The sequence below is a fragment of the Eupeodes corollae genome, chromosome 1, assembly GCF_945859685.1.
Source record: "Eupeodes corollae chromosome 1, idEupCoro1.1, whole genome shotgun sequence".
NCBI classification, from domain to species: Eukaryota; Metazoa; Arthropoda; class Insecta; order Diptera; family Syrphidae; genus Eupeodes; species Eupeodes corollae.
In genome coordinates this window covers 172,326,549-172,345,028 of record NC_079147.1, presented here as the reverse complement: position 1 = coordinate 172,345,028, position 18,480 = coordinate 172,326,549, and positions in this window count along the sequence as shown.

The window sequence follows — 18,480 nt, the reverse complement described above, 5'->3', positions numbered from 1 at the left end:
ATTATCTTTCGGTTGCTCTATTTCCTCAACCAAGCCTCCAAACATGATGCGGTTTTCACTAAAATACAGAGCATCGACCCACCTTTCAATTGATGCATAAATTACAAAAATGATTTTTTTTCAGTTTTTCGAGAAAATCGTGGGCTAACCCTTGCCGAAAAAAGTAGTATTTTCAAAACTATTTCCCACCCAATCAAAATGCACATCAAAAGAAAGGTATTTAAATGCTCTACCCACAACTGCAAACCAAAATGTTATACGATCGCTCGTTTCCGAAAAATTAGTCAAAAAGTAAAATTACAGAATTTCGACCCACTCATCACAAATTATCTTTCGGTTGCTCTATTTCCTCAACCAAGCCTCCAAACATGATGCGGTTTTCACTAAAATACAGAGCATCGACCCACCTTTCAATTGATGCATAAATCACAAAAATGATTTTTTTTCAGTTTTTCGAGAAAATCGTGGGCTAACCCCTGCCGAAAAAAGTAGTATTTTCAAAACTATTTCCCACCCAATCAAAATGCACATCAAAAGAAAGGTATTTAAATGCTCTGCCCACAACTGCAAACCAAAATGTTATACGATCGCTCGTTTCCGAAAAATTAGTCAAAAAGTAAAATTACAGAATTTCGACCCAGCTCATCACAAATTATCTTTCGGTTGCTCTATTTCCTCAACCAAGCCTCCAAACATGATGCGGTTTTCACTAAAATACAGAGCATCGACCCACCTTTCAATTGATGCATAAATCACAAAAATGATTTTTTTTCAGTTTTTCGAGCAAATCGTGGGCTAACCCTTGCCGAAAAAAGTAGTATTTTCAAAACTATTTCCCACCCAATCAAAATGCACATCAAAAAAAAAGGTATTTAAATGCTCTACCCACAACTGCAAACCAAAATGTTATACGATCGCTCGTTTCCGAAAAATTAGTCAAAAAGTAAAATTACAGAATTTCGACCCAGCTCATCACAAATTATCTTTCGGTTGCTCTATTTCCTCAACCAAGCCTCCAAACATGATGCGGTTTTCACTAAAATACAGAGCATCGACCCACCTTTCAATTGATGCATAAATCACAAAAATGATTTTTTTTTCAGTTTTTCGAGAAAATCGTGGGCTAACCCTTGCCGAAAAAAGTAGTATTTTCAAAACTATTTCCCACCCAATCAAAATGCACATCAAAAGAAAGGTATTTAAATGCTCTACCCACAACTGCAAACCAAAATGTTATACGATCGCTCGTTTCCGAAAAATTAGTCAAAAAGTAAAATTACAGAATTTCGACCCAGCTCATCACAAATTAACTTTCGGTTGCTCTATTTCCTCAACCAAGCCTCCAAACATGATGCGGTTTTCACTAAAATACAGAGCATCGACCCACCTTTCAATTGATGCATAAATCTCAAAAATGATTTTTTTTCAGTTTTTCGAGAAAATCGTGGGCTAACCCTTGCCGAAAAAAGTAGTATTTTCAAAACTATTTCCCACCCAATCAAAATGCACATCAAAAGAAAGGTATTTAAATGCTCTACCCACAACTGCAAACCAAAATGTTATACGATCGCTCGTTTCCGAAAAATTAGTCAAAAAGTAAAATTACAGAATTTCGACCCAGCTCATCACAAATTATCTTTCGGTTGCTCTATTTCCTCAACTAAGCCTCCAAACATGATGCGGTTTTCACTAAAATACAGAGCATCGACCCACCTTTCAATTGATGCATCAATCACAAAAATGATTTTTTTTAAGTTTTTCGAGAAAATCGTGGGCTAACCCTTGCCGAAAAAAGTAGTATTTTCAAAACTATTTCCCACCCAATCAAAATGCACATCAAAAGAAAGGTATTTAAATGCTCTACCCACAACTGCAAACCAAAATGTTATACGATCGCTCGTTTCCGAAAAATTAGTCAAAAAGTAAAATTACAGAATTTCGACCCAGCTCATCACAAATTATCTTTCGGTTGCTCTATTTCCTCAACCAAGCCTCCAAACATGATGCGGTTTTCACTAAGATACAGAGCATCGACCCACCTTTTAATTGATGCATAAATCACAAAAATGATTTTTTTTCAGTTTTTCGAGAAAATCGTGGGCTAACCCATTGCCAAAAAAGTAGTATTTTCAAAACTATTTCCCACCCAATCAAAATGCACATCAAAAGAAAGGTATTTAAATGCTCTACCCACAACTGCAAACCAAAATGTTATACGATCGCTCGTTTCCGAAAAATTAGTCAAAAAGTAAAATTACAGAATTTCGACCCAGCTCATCACAAATTATCTTTCGGTTGCTCTATTTCCTCAACCAAGCCTCCAAACATGATGCGGTTTTCACTAAAATACAGAGCATCGACCCACCTTTTAATTGATGCATAAATCACAAAAATGATTTTTTTTCAGTTTTTCGAGAAAATCGTGGGCTAACCCTTGCCGAAAAAAGTAGTATTTTCAAAACTATTTCCCACCCAATCAAAATGCACATCAAAAGAAAGGTATTTAAATGCTCTGCCCACAACTGCAAACCAAAATGTTATACGATCGCTCGTTTCCGAAAAATTAGTCAAAAAGTAAAATTACAGAATTTCGACCCAGCTCATCACAAATTATCTTTCGGTTGCTCTATTTCCTCAACCAAGCCTCCAAACATGATGCGGTTTTCACTAAAATACAGAGCATCGACCCACCTTTCAATTGATGCATAAATCACAAAAATGATTTTTTTTCAGTTTTTCGAGCAAATCGTGGGCTAACCCTTGCCGAAAAAAGTAGTATTTTCAAAACTATTTCCCACCCAATCAAAATGCACATCAAAAAAAAAGGTATTTAAATGCTCTACCCACAACTGCAAACCAAAATGTTATACGATCGCTCGTTTCCGAAAAATTAGTCAAAAAGTAAAATTACAGAATTTCGACCCAGCTCATCACAAATTATCTTTCGGTTGCTCTATTTCCTCAACCAAGCCTCCAAACATGATGCGGTTTTCACTAAAATACAGAGCATCGACCCACCTTTCAATTGATGCATAAATCACAAAAATGATTTTTTTTCAGTTTTTCGAGAAAATCGTGGGCTAACCCTTGCCGAAAAAAGTAGTATTTTCAAAACTATTTCCCACCCAATCAAAATGCACATCAAAAGAAAGGTATTTAAATGCTCTACCCACAACTGCAAACCAAAATGTTATACGATCGCTCGTTTCCGAAAAATTAGTCAAAAAGTAAAATTACAGAATTTCGACCAAGCTCATCACAAATTAACTTTCGGTTGCTCTATTTCCTCAACCAAGCCTCCAAACATGATGCGGTTTTCACTAAAATACAGAGCATCGACCCACCTTTCAATTGATGCATAAATCTCAAAAATGATTTTTTTTCAGTTTTTCGAGAAAATCGTGGGCTAACCCTTGCCGAAAAAAGTAGTATTTTCAAAACTATTTCCCACCCAATCAAAATGCACATCAAAAGAAAGGTATTTAAATGCTCTACCCACAACTGCAAACCAAAATGTTATACGATCGCTCGTTTCCGAAAAATTAGTCAAAAAGTAAAATTACAGAATTTCGACCCAGCTCATCACAAATTATCTTTCGGTTGCTCTATTTCCTCAACTAAGCCTCCAAACATGATGCGGTTTTCACTAAAATACAGAGCATCGACCCACCTTTCAATTGATGCATCAATCACAAAAATGATTTTTTTTAAGTTTTTCGAGAAAATCGTGGGCTAACCCTTGCCGAAAAAAGTAGTATTTTCAAAACTATTTCCCACCCAATCAAAATGCACATCAAAAGAAAGGTATTTAAATGCTCTACCCACAACTGCAAACCAAAATGTTATACGATCGCTCGTTTCCGACCAATTAGTCAAAAAGTAAAATTACAGAATTTCGACCCAGCTCATCACAAATTATCTTTCGGTTGCTCTATTTCCTCAACCAAGCCTCCAAACATGATGCGGTTTTCACTAAAATACAGAGCATCGACCCACCTTTCAATTGATGCATAAATCACAAAAATGATTTTTTTTCAGTTTTTCGAGCAAATCGTGGGCTAACCCTTGCCGAAAAAAGTAGTATTTTCAAAACTATTTCCCACCCAATCAAAATGCACATAAAAAAAAAAGGTATTTAAATGCTCTACCCACAACTGCAAACCAAAATGTTATACGATCGCTCGTTTCCGAAAAATTAGTCAAAAAGTAAAATTACAGAATTTCGACCCAGCTCATCACAAATTATCTTTCGGTTGCTCTATTTCCTCAACCAAGCCTCCAAACATGATGCGGTTTTCACTAAAATACAGAGCATCGACCCACCTTTCAATTGATGCATAAATCACAAAAATGATTTTTTTTCAGTTTTTCGAGAAAATCGTGGGCTAACCCTTGCCGAAAAAAGTAGTATTTTCAAAACTATTTCCCACCCAATCAAAATGCACATCAAAAGAAAGGTATTTAAATGCTCTACCCACAACTGCAAACCAAAATGTTATACGATCGCTCGTTTCCGAAAAATTAGTCAAAAAGTAAAATTACAGAATTTCGACCCAGCTCATCACAAATTAACTTTCGGTTGCTCTATTTCCTCAACCAAGCCTCCAAACATGATGCGGTTTTCACTAAAATACAGAGCATCGACCCACCTTTCAATTGATGCATAAATCTCAAAAATGATTTTTTTTCAGTTTTTCGAGAAAATCGTGGGCTAACCCTTGCCGAAAAAAGTAGTATTTTCAAAACTATTTCCCACCCAATCAAAATGCACATCAAAAGAAAGGTATTTAAATGCTCTACCCACAACTGCAAACCAAAATGTTATACGATCGCTCGTTTCCGAAAAATTAGTCAAAAAGTAAAATTACAGAATTTCGACCCAGCTCATCACAAATTATCTTTCGGTTGCTCTATTTCCTCAACTAAGCCTCCAAACATGATGCGGTTTTCACTAAAATACAGAGCATCGACCCACCTTTCAATTGATGCATCAATCACAAAAATGATTTTTTTTAAGTTTTTCGAGAAAATCGTGGGCTAACCCTTGCCGAAAAAAGTAGTATTTTCAAAACTATTTCCCACCCAATCAAAATGCACATCAAAAGAAAGGTATTTAAATGCTCTACCCACAACTGCAAACCAAAATGTTATACGATCGCTCGTTTCCGAAAAATTAGTCAAAAAGTAAAATTACAGAATTTCGACCCAGCTCATCACAAATTATCTTTCGGTTGCTCTATTTCCTCAACCAAGCCTCCAAACATGATGCGGTTTTCACTAAAATACAGAGCATCGACCCACCTTTCAATTGATGCATAAATCACAAAAATGATTTTTTTTCAGTTTTTCGAGAAAATCGTGGGCTAACCCTTGCCGAAAAAAGTAGTATTTTCAAACTATTTCCCACCCAATCAAAATGCACATCAAAAGAAAGGTATTTAAATGCTCTACCCACAACTGCAAACCAAAATGTTATGCGATCGCTCGTTTCCGAAAAATTTGTCAAAAAGTAAAATTACAGAATTTCGACCCAGCTCATCACAAATTATCTTTCGGTTGCTCTATTTCCTCAACCAAGCCTCCAAACATGATGCGGTTTTCACTAAAATACAGAGCATCGACCCACCTTTCAATTGATGCATAAATCACAAAAATGATTTTTTTTCAGTTTTTCGAGAAAATCGTGGACTAACCCTTGCCGAAAAAAGTAGTATTTTCAAAACTATTTCCCACCCAATCAAAATGCACATCAAAAGAAAGGTATTTAAATGCTCTACCCACAACTGCAAACCAAAATGTTATACGATCGCTTGTTTCCGAAAAATTAGTCAAAAAGTAAAATTACAGAATTTCGACCCAGCTCATCACAAATTATCTTTCGGTTGCTCTATTTCCTCAACCAAGCCTCCAAACATGATGCGGTTTTCACTAAAATACAGAGCATCGACCCACCTTTCAATTGATGCATAAATCACAAAAATGATTTTTTTCAGTTTTTCGAGAAAATCGTGGGCTAACCCTTGCCGAAAAAAGTAGTATTTTCAAAACTATTTCCCACCCAATCAAAATGCACATCAAAAGAAAGGTATTTAAATGCTCTACCCACAACTGCAAACCAAAATGTTATACGATCGCTCGTTTCCGAAAAATTAGTCAAAAAGTAAAATTACAGAATTTCGACCCAGCTCATCACAAATTATCTTTCGGTTGCTCTATTTCCTCAACCAAGCCTCCAAACATGATGCGCTTTTCACTAAAATACAGAGCATCGACCCACCTTTCAATTGATGCATAAATCACAAAAATGATTTTTTTTTCAGTTTTTCGAGAAAATCGTGGGCTAACCCTTGCCGAAAAAAGTAGTATTTTCAAACTATTTCCCACCCAATCAAAATGCACATCAAAAGAAAGGTATTTAAATGCTCTACCCACAACTGCAAACCAAAATGTTATGCGATCGCTCGTTTCCGAAAAATTAGTCAAAAAGTAAAATTACAGAATTTCGACCCAGCTCATCACAAATTATCTTTCGGTTGCTCTATTTCCTCAACCAAGCCTCCAAACATGATGCGGTTTTCACTAAAATACAGAGCATCGACCCACCTTTCAATTGATGCATAAATCACAAAAATGATTTTTTTTCAGTTTTTCGAGAAAATCGTGGACTAACCCTTGCCGAAAAAAGTAGTATTTTCAAAACTATTTCCCACCCAATCAAAATGCACATCAAAAGAAAGGTATTTAAATGCTCTACCCACAACTGCAAACCAAAATGTTATACGATCGCTCGTTTCCGAAAAATTAGTCAAAAAGTAAAATTACAGAATTTCGACCCAGCTCATCACAAATTATCTTTCGGTTGCTCTATTTCCTCAACCAAGCCTCCAAACATGATGCGGTTTTCACTAAAATACAGAGCATCGACCCACCTTTCAATTGATGCATAAATCACAAAAATGATTTTTTTTCAGTTTTTCGAGAAAATCGTGGGCTAACCCGTTGCCGAAAAAGTAGCATTTTCAAATCTATTTCCCACACAATCAAAATGCACATCAAAAGAAAGGTATTTAAATGCTCTACCCACAACTGCAAACCAAAATGTTATACGATCGCTCGTTTCCGAAAAATTAGTCAAAAAGTAAAATTACAGAATTTCGACCCAGCTCATCACAAATTATCTTTCGGTTGCTCTATTTCCTCAACCAAGCCTCCAAACATGATGCGGTTTTCACTAAAATACAGAGCATCGACCCACCTTTCAATTGATGCATAAATCACAAAAATGATTTTTTTCAGTTTTTCGAGAAAATCGTGGGCTAACCCTTGCCGAAAAAAGTAGTATTTTCAAAACTATTTCCCACCCAATCAAAATGCACATCAAAAGAAAGGTATTTAAATGCTCTACCCACAACTGCAAACCAAAATGTTATACGATCGCTCGTTTCCGAAAAATTAGTCAAAAAGTAAAATTACAGAATTTCGACCCAGCTCATCACAAATTATCTTTCGGTTGCTCTATTTCCTCAACCAAGCCTCCAAACATGATGCGGTTTTCACTAAAATACAGAGCATCGACCCACCTTTCAATTGATGCATAAATCACAAAAATGATTTTTTTTTCAGTTTTTCGAGAAAATCGTGGGCTAACCCTTGCCGAAAAAAGTAGTATTTTCAAACTATTTCCCACCCAATCAAAATGCACATCAAAAGAAAGGTATTTAAATGCTCTACCCACAACTGCAAACCAAAATGTTATGCGATCGCTCGTTTCCGAAAAATTAGTCAAAAAGTAAAATTACAGAATTTCGACCCAGCTCATCACAAATTATCTTTCGGTTGCTCTATTTCCTCAACCAAGCCTCCAAACATGATGCGGTTTTCACTAAAATACAGAGCATCGACCCACCTTTCAATTGATGCATAAATCTCAAAAATGATTTTTTTTCAGTTTTTCGAGAAAATCGTGGGCTAACCCTTGCCGAAAAAAGTAGTATTTTCAAAACTATTTCCCACCCAATCAAAATGCACATCAAAAGAAAGGTATTTAAATGCTCTACCCACAACTGCAAACCAAAATGTTATACGATCGCTCGTTTCCGAAAAATTAGTCAAAAAGTAAAATTACAGAATTTCGACCCAGCTCATCACAAATTATCTTTCGGTTGCTCTATTTCCTCAACCAAGCCTCCAAACATGATGCGGTTTTCACTAAAATACAGAGCATCGACCCACCTTTCAATTGATGCATAAATCACAAAAATGATTTTTTTTCAGTTTTTCGAGAAAATCGTGGGCTAACCCGTTGCCGAAAAAGTAGCATTTTCAAATCTATTTCCCACACAATCAAAATGCACATCAAAAGAAAGGTATTTAAATGCTCTACCCACAACTACAAACCAAAATGTTATACGATCGCTCGTTTCCGAAAAATTAGTCAAAAAGTAAAATTACAGAATTTAGACCCAGCTCATCACAAATTATCTTTCGGTTGCTCTATTTCCTCAACCAAGCCTCCAAACATGATGCGGTTTTCACTAAAATACAGAGCATCGACCCACCTTTCAATTGATGCATAAATCTCAAAAATGATTTTTTTTCAGTTTTTCGAGAAAATCGTGGGCTAACCCTTGCCGAAAAAAGTAGTATTTTCAAAACTATTTCCCACCCAATCAAAATGCACATCAAAAGAAAGGTATTTAAATGCTCTACCCACAACTGCAAACCAAAATGTTATACGATCGCTCGTTTCCGAAAAATTAGTCAAAAAGTAAAATTACAGAATTTCGACCCAGCTCATCACAAATTATCTTTCGGTTGCTCTATTTCCTCAACCAAGCCTCCAAACATGATGCGGTTTTCACTAAAATACAGAGCATCGACCCACCTTTCAATTGATGCATAAATCACAAAAATGATTTTTTTTTCAGTTTTTCGAGAAAATCGTGGGCTAACCCGTTGCCGAAAAAGTAGCATTTTCAAATCTATTTCCCACACAATCAAAATGCACATCAAAAGAAAGGTATTTAAATGCTCTACCCACAACTGCAAACCAAAATGTTATACGATCGCTCGTTTCCGAAAAATTAGTCAAAAAGTAAAATTACAGAATTTAGACCCAGCTCATCACAAATTATCTTTCGGTTGCTCTATTTCCTCAACCAAGCCTCCAAACATGATGCGGTTTTCACTATAATACAGAGCATCGACCCACCTTTCAATTGATGCATAAATTACAAAAATGATTTTTTTTCAGTTTTTCGAGAAAATCGTGGGCTAACCCTTGCCGAAAAAAGTAGTATTTTCAAAACTATTTCCCACCCAATCAAAATGCACATCAAAAGAAAGGTATTTAAATGCTCTACCCACAACTGCAAACCAAAATGTTATACGATCGCTCGTTTCCGAAAAATTAGTCAAAAAGTAAAATTACAGAATTTCGACCCAGCTCATCACAAATTATCTTTCGGTTGCTCTATTTCCTCAACCAAGCCTCCAAACATGATGCGGTTTTCACTAAAATACAGAGCATCGACCCACCTTTCAATTGATGCATAAATCACAAAAATGATTTTTTTTTCAGTTTTTCGAGAAAATCGTGGGCTAACCCTTGCCGAAAAAAGTAGTATTTTCAAACTATTTCCCACCCAATCAAAATGCACATCAAAAGAAAGGTATTTAAATGCTCTACCCACAACTGCAAACCAAAATGTTATACGATCGCTCGTTTCCGAAAAATTAGTCAAAAAGTAAAATTACAGAATTTCGACCCAGCTCATCACAAATTATCTTTCGGTTGCTCTATTTCCTCAACCAAGCCTCCAAACATGATGCGGTTTTCACTAAAATACAGAGCATCGACCCACCTTTCAATTGATGCATAAATCACAAAAATGATTTTTTTCAGTTTTTCGAGAAAATCGTGGGCTAACCCTTGCCGAAAAAAGTAGTATTTTCAAAACTATTTCCCACCCAATCAAAATGCACATCAAAAGAAAGGTATTTAAATGCTCTACCCACAACTGCAAACCAAAATGTTATACGATCGCTCGTTTCCGAAAAATTAGTCAAAAAGTAAAATTACAGAATTTCGACCCAGCTCATCACAAATTATCTTTCGGTTGCTCTATTTCCTCAACCAAGCCTCCAAACATGATGCGGTTTTCACTAAAATACAGAGCATCGACCCACCTTTCAATTGATGCATAAATCACAAAAATGATTTTTTTTTCAGTTTTTCGAGAAAATCGTGGGCTAACCCTTGCCGAAAAAAGTAGTATTTTCAAACTATTTCCCACCCAATCAAAATGCACATCAAAAGAAAGGTATTTAAATGCTCTACCCACAACTGCAAACCAAAATGTTATGCGATCGCTCGTTTCCGAAAAATTAGTCAAAAAGTAAAATTACAGAATTTCGACCCAGCTCATCACAAATTATCTTTCGGTTGCTCTATTTCCTCAACCAAGCCTCCAAACATGATGCGGTTTTCACTAAAATACAGAGCATCGACCCACCTTTCAATTGATGCATAAATCACAAAAATGATTTTTTTTCAGTTTTTCGAGAAAATCGTGGACTAACCCTTGCCGAAAAAAGTAGTATTTTCAAAACTATTTCCCACCCAATCAAAATGCACATCAAAAGAAAGGTATTTAAATGCTCTACCCACAACTGCAAACCAAAATGTTATACGATCGCTCGTTTCCGAAAAATTAGTCAAAAAGTAAAATTACAGAATTTCGACCCAGCTCATCACAAATTATCTTTCGGTTGCTCTATTTCCTCAACCAAGCCTCCAAACATGATGCGGTTTTCACTAAAATACAGAGCATCGACCCACCTTTCAATTGATGCATAAATCACAAAAATGATTTTTTTTCAGTTTTTCGAGAAAATCGTAGGCTAACCCGTTGCCGAAAAAGTAGCATTTTCAAATCTATTTCCCACACAATCAAAATGCACATCAAAAGAAAGGTATTTAAATGCTCTACCCACAACTGCAAACCAAAATGTTATACGATCGCTCGTTTCCGAAAAATTAGTCAAAAAGTAAAATTACAGAATTTAGACCCAGCTCATCACAAATTATCTTTCGGTTGCTCTATTTCCTCAACCAAGCCTCCAAACATGATGCAGTTTTCACTAAATACAGAGCATCGACCCACCTTTCAATTGATGCATAAATCTCAAAAATGATTTTTTTTCAGTTTTTCGAGAAAATCGTGGGCTAACCCTTGCCGAAAAAAGTAGTATTTTCAAAACTATTTCCCACCCAATCAAAATGCACATCAAAAGAAAGGTATTTAAATGCTCTACCCACAACTGCAAACCAAAATGTTATACGATCGCTCGTTTCCGAAAAATTAGTCAAAAAGTAAAATTACAGAATTTCGACCCAGCTCATCACAAATTATCTTTCGGTTGCTCTATTTCCTCAACCAAGCCTCTAAACATGATGCGGTTTTCACTAAAATACAGAGCATCGACCCACCTTTCAATTGATGCATAAATCACAAAAATGATTTTTTTTCAGTTTTTCGAGAAAATCGTGGGCTAACCCATTGCCGAAAAAGTAGCATTTTCAAATCTATTTCCCACCCAATCAAAATGCACATCAAAAGAAAGGTATTTAAATGCTCTACCCACAACTGCAAACCAAAATGTTATACGATCGCTCGTTTCCGAAAAATTAGTCAAAAAGTAAAATTACAGAATTTCGACCCAGCTCATCACAAATTATCTTTCGGTTGCTCTATTTCCTCAACCAAGCCTCCAAACATGATGCGGTTTTCACTAAAATACAGAGCATCGACCCACCTTTCAATTGATGCATAAATCACAAAAATGATTTTTTTTCAGTTTTTCGAGAAAATCGTGGGCTAACCCTTGCCGAAAAAAGTAGTATTTTCAAAATTATTTCCCAACCAATCAAAATACACATCAAAAGAAAGGTATTTAAATGCTCTACCCACAACTGCAAACCAAAATGTTATACGATCGCTCGTTTCCGAAAAATTAGTCAAAAAGTAAAATTACAGAATTTCGACCCAGCTCATCACAAATTATCTTTCGGTTGCTCTATTTCCTCAACCAAGCCTCCAAACATGATGCGGTTTTCACTAAAATACAGAGCATCGACCCACCTTTCAATTGATGCATAAATCACAAAAATTATTTTTTTTTCAGTTTTTCGAGAAAATCGTGGGTTAACCCATTGCCGAAAAAGTAGTATTTTCAAAACTATTTCCCACCCAATCAAAATGCACATCAAAAGAAAGGTATTTAAATGCTCTACCCACAACTGCAAACCAAAATGTTATACGATCGCTCGTTTCCGAAAAATTAGTCAAAAAGTAAAATTACAGAATTTCGACCCAGCTCATCACAAATTATCTTTCGGTTGCTCTATTTCCTCAACCAAGCCTCCAAACATGATGCGGTTTTCACTAAAATACAGAGCATCGACCCACCTTTCAATTGATGCATAAATCACAAAAATGATTTTTTTTCAGTTTTTCGAGAAAATCGTGGGCTAACCCATTGCCGAAAAAAGTAGTATTTTCAAAACTATTTCCCACCCAATCAAAATGCACATCAAAAGAAAGGTATATAAATGCTCTACCCACAACTGCAAACCAAAATGTTATACGATCGCTCGTTTCCGAAAAATTAGTCAAAAAGTAAAATTACAGAATTTCGACCCAGCTCATCACAAATTATCTTTCGGTTGCTCTATTTCCTCAACCAAGCCTCCAAACATGATGCGGTTTTCACTAAAATACAGAGCATCGACCCACCTTTCAATTGATGCATAAATCACAAAAATGATTTTTTTTTCAGTTTTTCGAGAAAATCGTGGGCTAACCCTTGCCGAAAAAAGTAGTATTTTCAAAACTATTTCCCACCCAATCAAAATGCACATCAAAAGAAAGGTATTTAAATGCTCTACCCACAACTGCAAACCAAAATGTTATACGATCGCTCGTTTCCGAAAAATTAGTCAAAAAGTAAAATTACAGAATTTCGACCCAGCTCATCACAAATTATCTTTCGGTTGCTCTATTTCCTCAACCAAGCCTCCAAACATGATGCGGTTTTCACTAAAATACAGAGCATCGACCCACCTTTCAATTGATGCATAAATCTCAAAAATGATTTTTTTTCAGTTTTTCGAGAAAATCGTGGGCTAACCCTTGCCGAAAAAGTAGTATTTTCAAAACTATTTCCCACCCAATCAAAATGCACATCAAAAGAAAGGAATTTAAATGCTCTACCAACAACTGCAAACCAAAATGTTATACGATCGCTCGTTTCCGAAAAATTAGTCAAAAAGTAAAATTACAGAATTTTGACCCAGCTCATCACAAATTATCTTTCGGTTGCTCTATTTCCTCAACCAAGCCTCCAAACATGATGGGGTTTTCACTAAAATACAGAGCATCGACCCACCTTTCAATTGATGCATAAATCACAAAAATGATTTTTTTCAGTTTTTCGAGAAAATCGTAGGCTAACCCGTTGCCGAAAAAGTAGCATTTTCAAATCTATTTCCCACACAATCAAAATGCACATCAAAAGAAAGGTATTTAAATGCTCTACCCACAACTGCAAACCAAAATGTTATACGATCGCTCGTTTCCGAAAAATTAGTCAAAAAGTAAAATTACAGAATTTAGACCCAGCTCATCACAAATTATCTTTCGGTTGCTCTATTTCCTCAACCAAGCCTCCAAACATGATGCGGTTTTCACTAAAATACAGAGCATCGACCCACCTTTCAATTGATGCATAAATTACAAAAATGATTTTTTTTCAGTTTTTCGAGAAAATCGTGGGCTAACCCTTGCCGAAAAAAGTAGTATTTTCAAAACTATTTCCCACCCAATCAAAATGCACATCAAAAGAAAGGTATTTAAATGCTCTACCCACAACTGCAAACCAAAATGTTATACGATCGCTCGTTTCCGAAAAATTAGTCAAAAAGTAAAATTACAGAATTTCGACCCAGCTCATCACAAATTATCTTTCGGTTGCTCTATTTCCTCAACCAAGCCTCTAAACATGATGCGGTTTTCACTAAAATACAGAGCATCGACCCACCTTTCAATTGATGCATAAATCACAAAAATGATTTTTTTTCAGTTTTTCGAGAAAATCGTGGGCTAACCCATTGCCGAAAAAGTAGCATTTTCAAATCTATTTCCCACCCAATCAAAATGCACATCAAAAGAAAGGTATTTAAATGCTCTACCCACAACTGCAAACCAAAATGTTATACGATCGCTCGTTTCCGAAAAATTAGTCAAAAAGTAAAATTACAGAATTTCGACCCAGCTCATCACAAATTATCTTTCGGTTGCTCTATTTCCTCAACCAAGCCTCCAAACATGATGCAGTTTTCACTAAAATACAGAGCATCGACCCACCTTTCAATTGATGCATAAATCACAAAAATGATTTTTTTTCAGTTTTTCGAGAAAATCGTGGGCTAACCCTTGCCGAAAAAAGTAGTATTTTCAAAATTATTTCCCAACCAATCAAAATACACATCAAAAGAAAGGTATTTAAATGCTCTACCCACAACTGCAAACCAAAATGTTATACGATCGCTCGTTTCCGAAAAATTAGTCAAAAAGTAAAATTACAGAATTTCGACCCAGCTCATCACAAATTATCTTTCGGTTGCTCTATTTCCTCAACCAAGCCTCCAAACATGATGCGGTTTTCACTAAAATACAGAGCATCGACCCACCTTTCAATTGATGCATAAATCACAAAAATTATTTTTTTTTCAGTTTTTCGAGAAAATCGTGGGTTAACCCATTGCCGAAAAAGTAGTATTTTCAAAACTATTTCCCACCCAATCAAAATGCACATCAAAAGAAAGGTATTTAAATGCTCTACCCACAACTGCAAACCAAAATGTTATACGATCGCTCGTTTCCGAAAAATTAGTCAAAAAGTAAAATTACAGAATTTCGACCCAGCTCATCACAAATTATCTTTCGGTTGCTCTATTTCCTCAACCAAGCCTCCAAACATGATGCGGTTTTCACTAAAATACAGAGCATCGACCCACCTTTCAATTGATGCATAAATCACAAAAATGATTTTTTTTCAGTTTTTCGAGAAAATCGTGGGCTAACCCATTGCCGAAAAAAGTAGTATTTTCAAAACTATTTCCCACCCAATCAAAATGCACATCAAAAGAAAGGTATATAAATGCTCTACCCACAACTGCAAACCAAAATGTTATACGATCGCTCGTTTCCGAAAAATTAGTCAAAAAGTAAAATTACAGAATTTCGACCCAGCTCATCACAAATTATCTTTCGGTTGCTCTATTTCCTCAACCAAGCCTCCAAACATGATGCGGTTTTCACTAAAATACAGAGCATCGACCCACCTTTCAATTGATGCATAAATCACAAAAATGATTTTTTTTCAGTTTTTCGAGAAAATCGTGGGCTAACCCTTGCCGAAAAAAGTAGTATTTTCAAAACTATTTCCCACCCAATCAAAATGCACATCAAAAGAAAGGTATTTAAATGCTCTACCCACAACTGCAAACCAAAATGTTATACGATCGCTCGTTTCCGAAAAATTAGTCAAAAAGTAAAATTACAGAATTTCGACCCAGCTCATCACAAATTATCTTTCGGTTGCTCTATTTCCTCAACCAAGCCTCCAAACATGATGCGGTTTTCACTAAAATACAGAGCATCGACCCACCTTTCAATTGATGCATAAATCTCAAAAATGATTTTTTTTCAGTTTTTCGAGAAAATCGTGGGCTAACCCTTGCCGAAAAAGTAGTATTTTCAAAACTATTTCCCACCCAATCAAAATGCACATCAAAAGAAAGGAATTTAAATGCTCTACCAACAACTGCAAACCAAAATGTTATACGATCGCTCGTTTCCGAAAAATTAGTCAAAAAGTAAAATTACAGAATTTTGACCCAGCTCATCACAAATTATCTTTCGGTTGCTCTATTTCCTCAACCAAGCCTCCAAACATGATGGGGTTTTCACTAAAATACAGAGCATCGACCCACCTTTCAATTGATGCATAAATCACAAAAATGATTTTTTTCAGTTTTTCGAGAAAATCATGGGCTAACCCTTGCCGAAAAAAGTAGTATTTTCAAAACTATTTCCCACCCAATCAAAATGCACATCAAAAGAAAGGTATTTAAATGCTCTACCCACAACTGCAAACCAAAATGTTATACGATCGCTCGTTTCCGAAAAATTAGTCAAAAAGTAAAATTACAGAATTTCGACCCAGCTCATCACAAATTATCTTTCGGTTGCTCTATTTCCTCAACCAAGCCCCCAAACATGATGCGGTTTTCACTAAAATACAGAGCATCGACCCACCTTTCAATTGATGCATAAATCACAAAAATGATTTTTTTTCAGTTTTTCGAGAAAATCGTGGACTAACCCTTGCCGAAAAAAGTAGTATTTTCAAAACTATTTCCCACCCAATCAAAATGCACATCAAAAGAAAGGTATTTAAATGCTCTACCCACAACTGCAAACCAAAATGTTATACGATCGCTCGTTTCCGAAAAATTAGTCAAAAAGTAAAATTACAGAATTTCGACCCAGCTCATCACAAATTATCTTTCGGTTGCTCTATTTCCTCAACCAAGCCTCCAAACATGATGCGGTTGTCACTAAAATACAGAGCATCGACCCACCTTTCAATTGATGCATAAATCACAAAAATGATTTTTTTTTTCAGTTTTTCGAGAAAATCGTGGGCTAACCCTTGCCGAAAAAGTAGTATTTTCAAAACTATTTCCCACCCAATCAAAATGCACATCAAAAGAAAGGAATTTAAATGCTCTACCAACAACTGCAAACCAAAATGTTATACGATCGCTCGTTTCCGAAAAATTAGTCAAAAAGTAAAATTACAGAATTTCGACCCAGCTCATCACAAATTATCTTTCGGTTGCTCTATTTCCTCAACCAAGCCTCCAAACATGATGGGGTTTTCACTAAAATACAGAGCATCGACCCACCTTTCAATTGATGCATAAATCACAAAAATGATTTTTTTTCAGTTTTTCGAGAAAATCGTGGGCTAACCCTTGCCGAAAAAAGTAGTATTTTCAAAACTATTTCCCACCCAATCAAAATGCACATCAAAAGAAAGGTATTTAAATGCTCTACCCACAACTGCAAACCAAAATGTTATACGATCGCTCGTTTCCGAAAAATTAGTCAAAAAGTAAAATTACAGAATTTCGACCCAGCTCATCACAAATTATCTTTCGGTTGCTCTATTTCCTCAACCAAGCCTCCAAACATGATGCGGTTTTCACTAAAATACAGATGCATAAATCACAAAAATGATTTTTTTTTCAGTTTTTCGAGAAAATCGTGGGCTAACCCTTGCCGAAAAAAGTAGTATTTTCAAAACTATTTCCCATCCAATCAAAATGCACATCAAAAGAAAGGTATTTAAATGCTCTACCCACAACTGCAAACCAAAATGTTATACGATCGCTCGTTTCCGAAAAATTAGTCAAAAAGTAAAATTACAGAATTTCGACCCAGCTCATCACAAATTATCTTTCGGTTGCTCTATTTCCTCAACCAAGCCTCCAAACATGATGCGGTTTTCACTAAAATACAGAGCATCGACCCACCTTTCAATTGATGCATAAATCACAAAAATGATTTTTTTTCAGTTTTTCGAGAAAATCGTGGGCTAACCCTTGCCGAAAAAAGTAGTATTTTCAAAACTATTTCCCACCCAATCAAAATACACATCAAAAGAAAGGTATTTAAATGCTCTACCCACAACTGCAAACCAAAATGTTATACAATCGCTCGTTTCCGAAAAATTAGTCAAAAAGTAAAATTACAGAATTTCGACCCAGCTCATCACAAATTATCTTTCGGTTGCTCTATTTCCTCAACCAAGCCTCCAAACATGATGCGGTTGTCATTAAAATACAGAGCATCGACCCACCTTTCAATTGATGCATAAATCACAAAAATGATTTTTTTCAGTTTTTCGAGAAAATCGTGGGCTAAACCTTGGCGAAAAAAGTAGTATTTTCAAAACTATTTCCCACCCAATCAAAATGCACATCAAAAGAAAGGTATTTAAATGCTCTACCCACAACTGCAAACCAAAATGTTATACGATCGCTCGTTTCCGAAAAATTAGTCAAAAAGTAAAATTACAGAATTTCGACCCAGCTCATCACAAATTATCTTTCGGTTGCTCTATTTCCTCAACCAAGCCTCCAAACATGATGCGGTTTTCCCTAAAATACAGATGCATAAATCACAAAAATGATTTTTTTTTCAGTTTTTCGAGAAAATCGTGGGCTAACCCTTGCCGAAAAAAGTAGTATTTTCAAAACTATTTCCCATCCAATCAAAATGCACATCAAAAGAAAGGTATTTAAATGCTCTACCCACAACTGCAAACCAAAATGTTATACGATCGCTC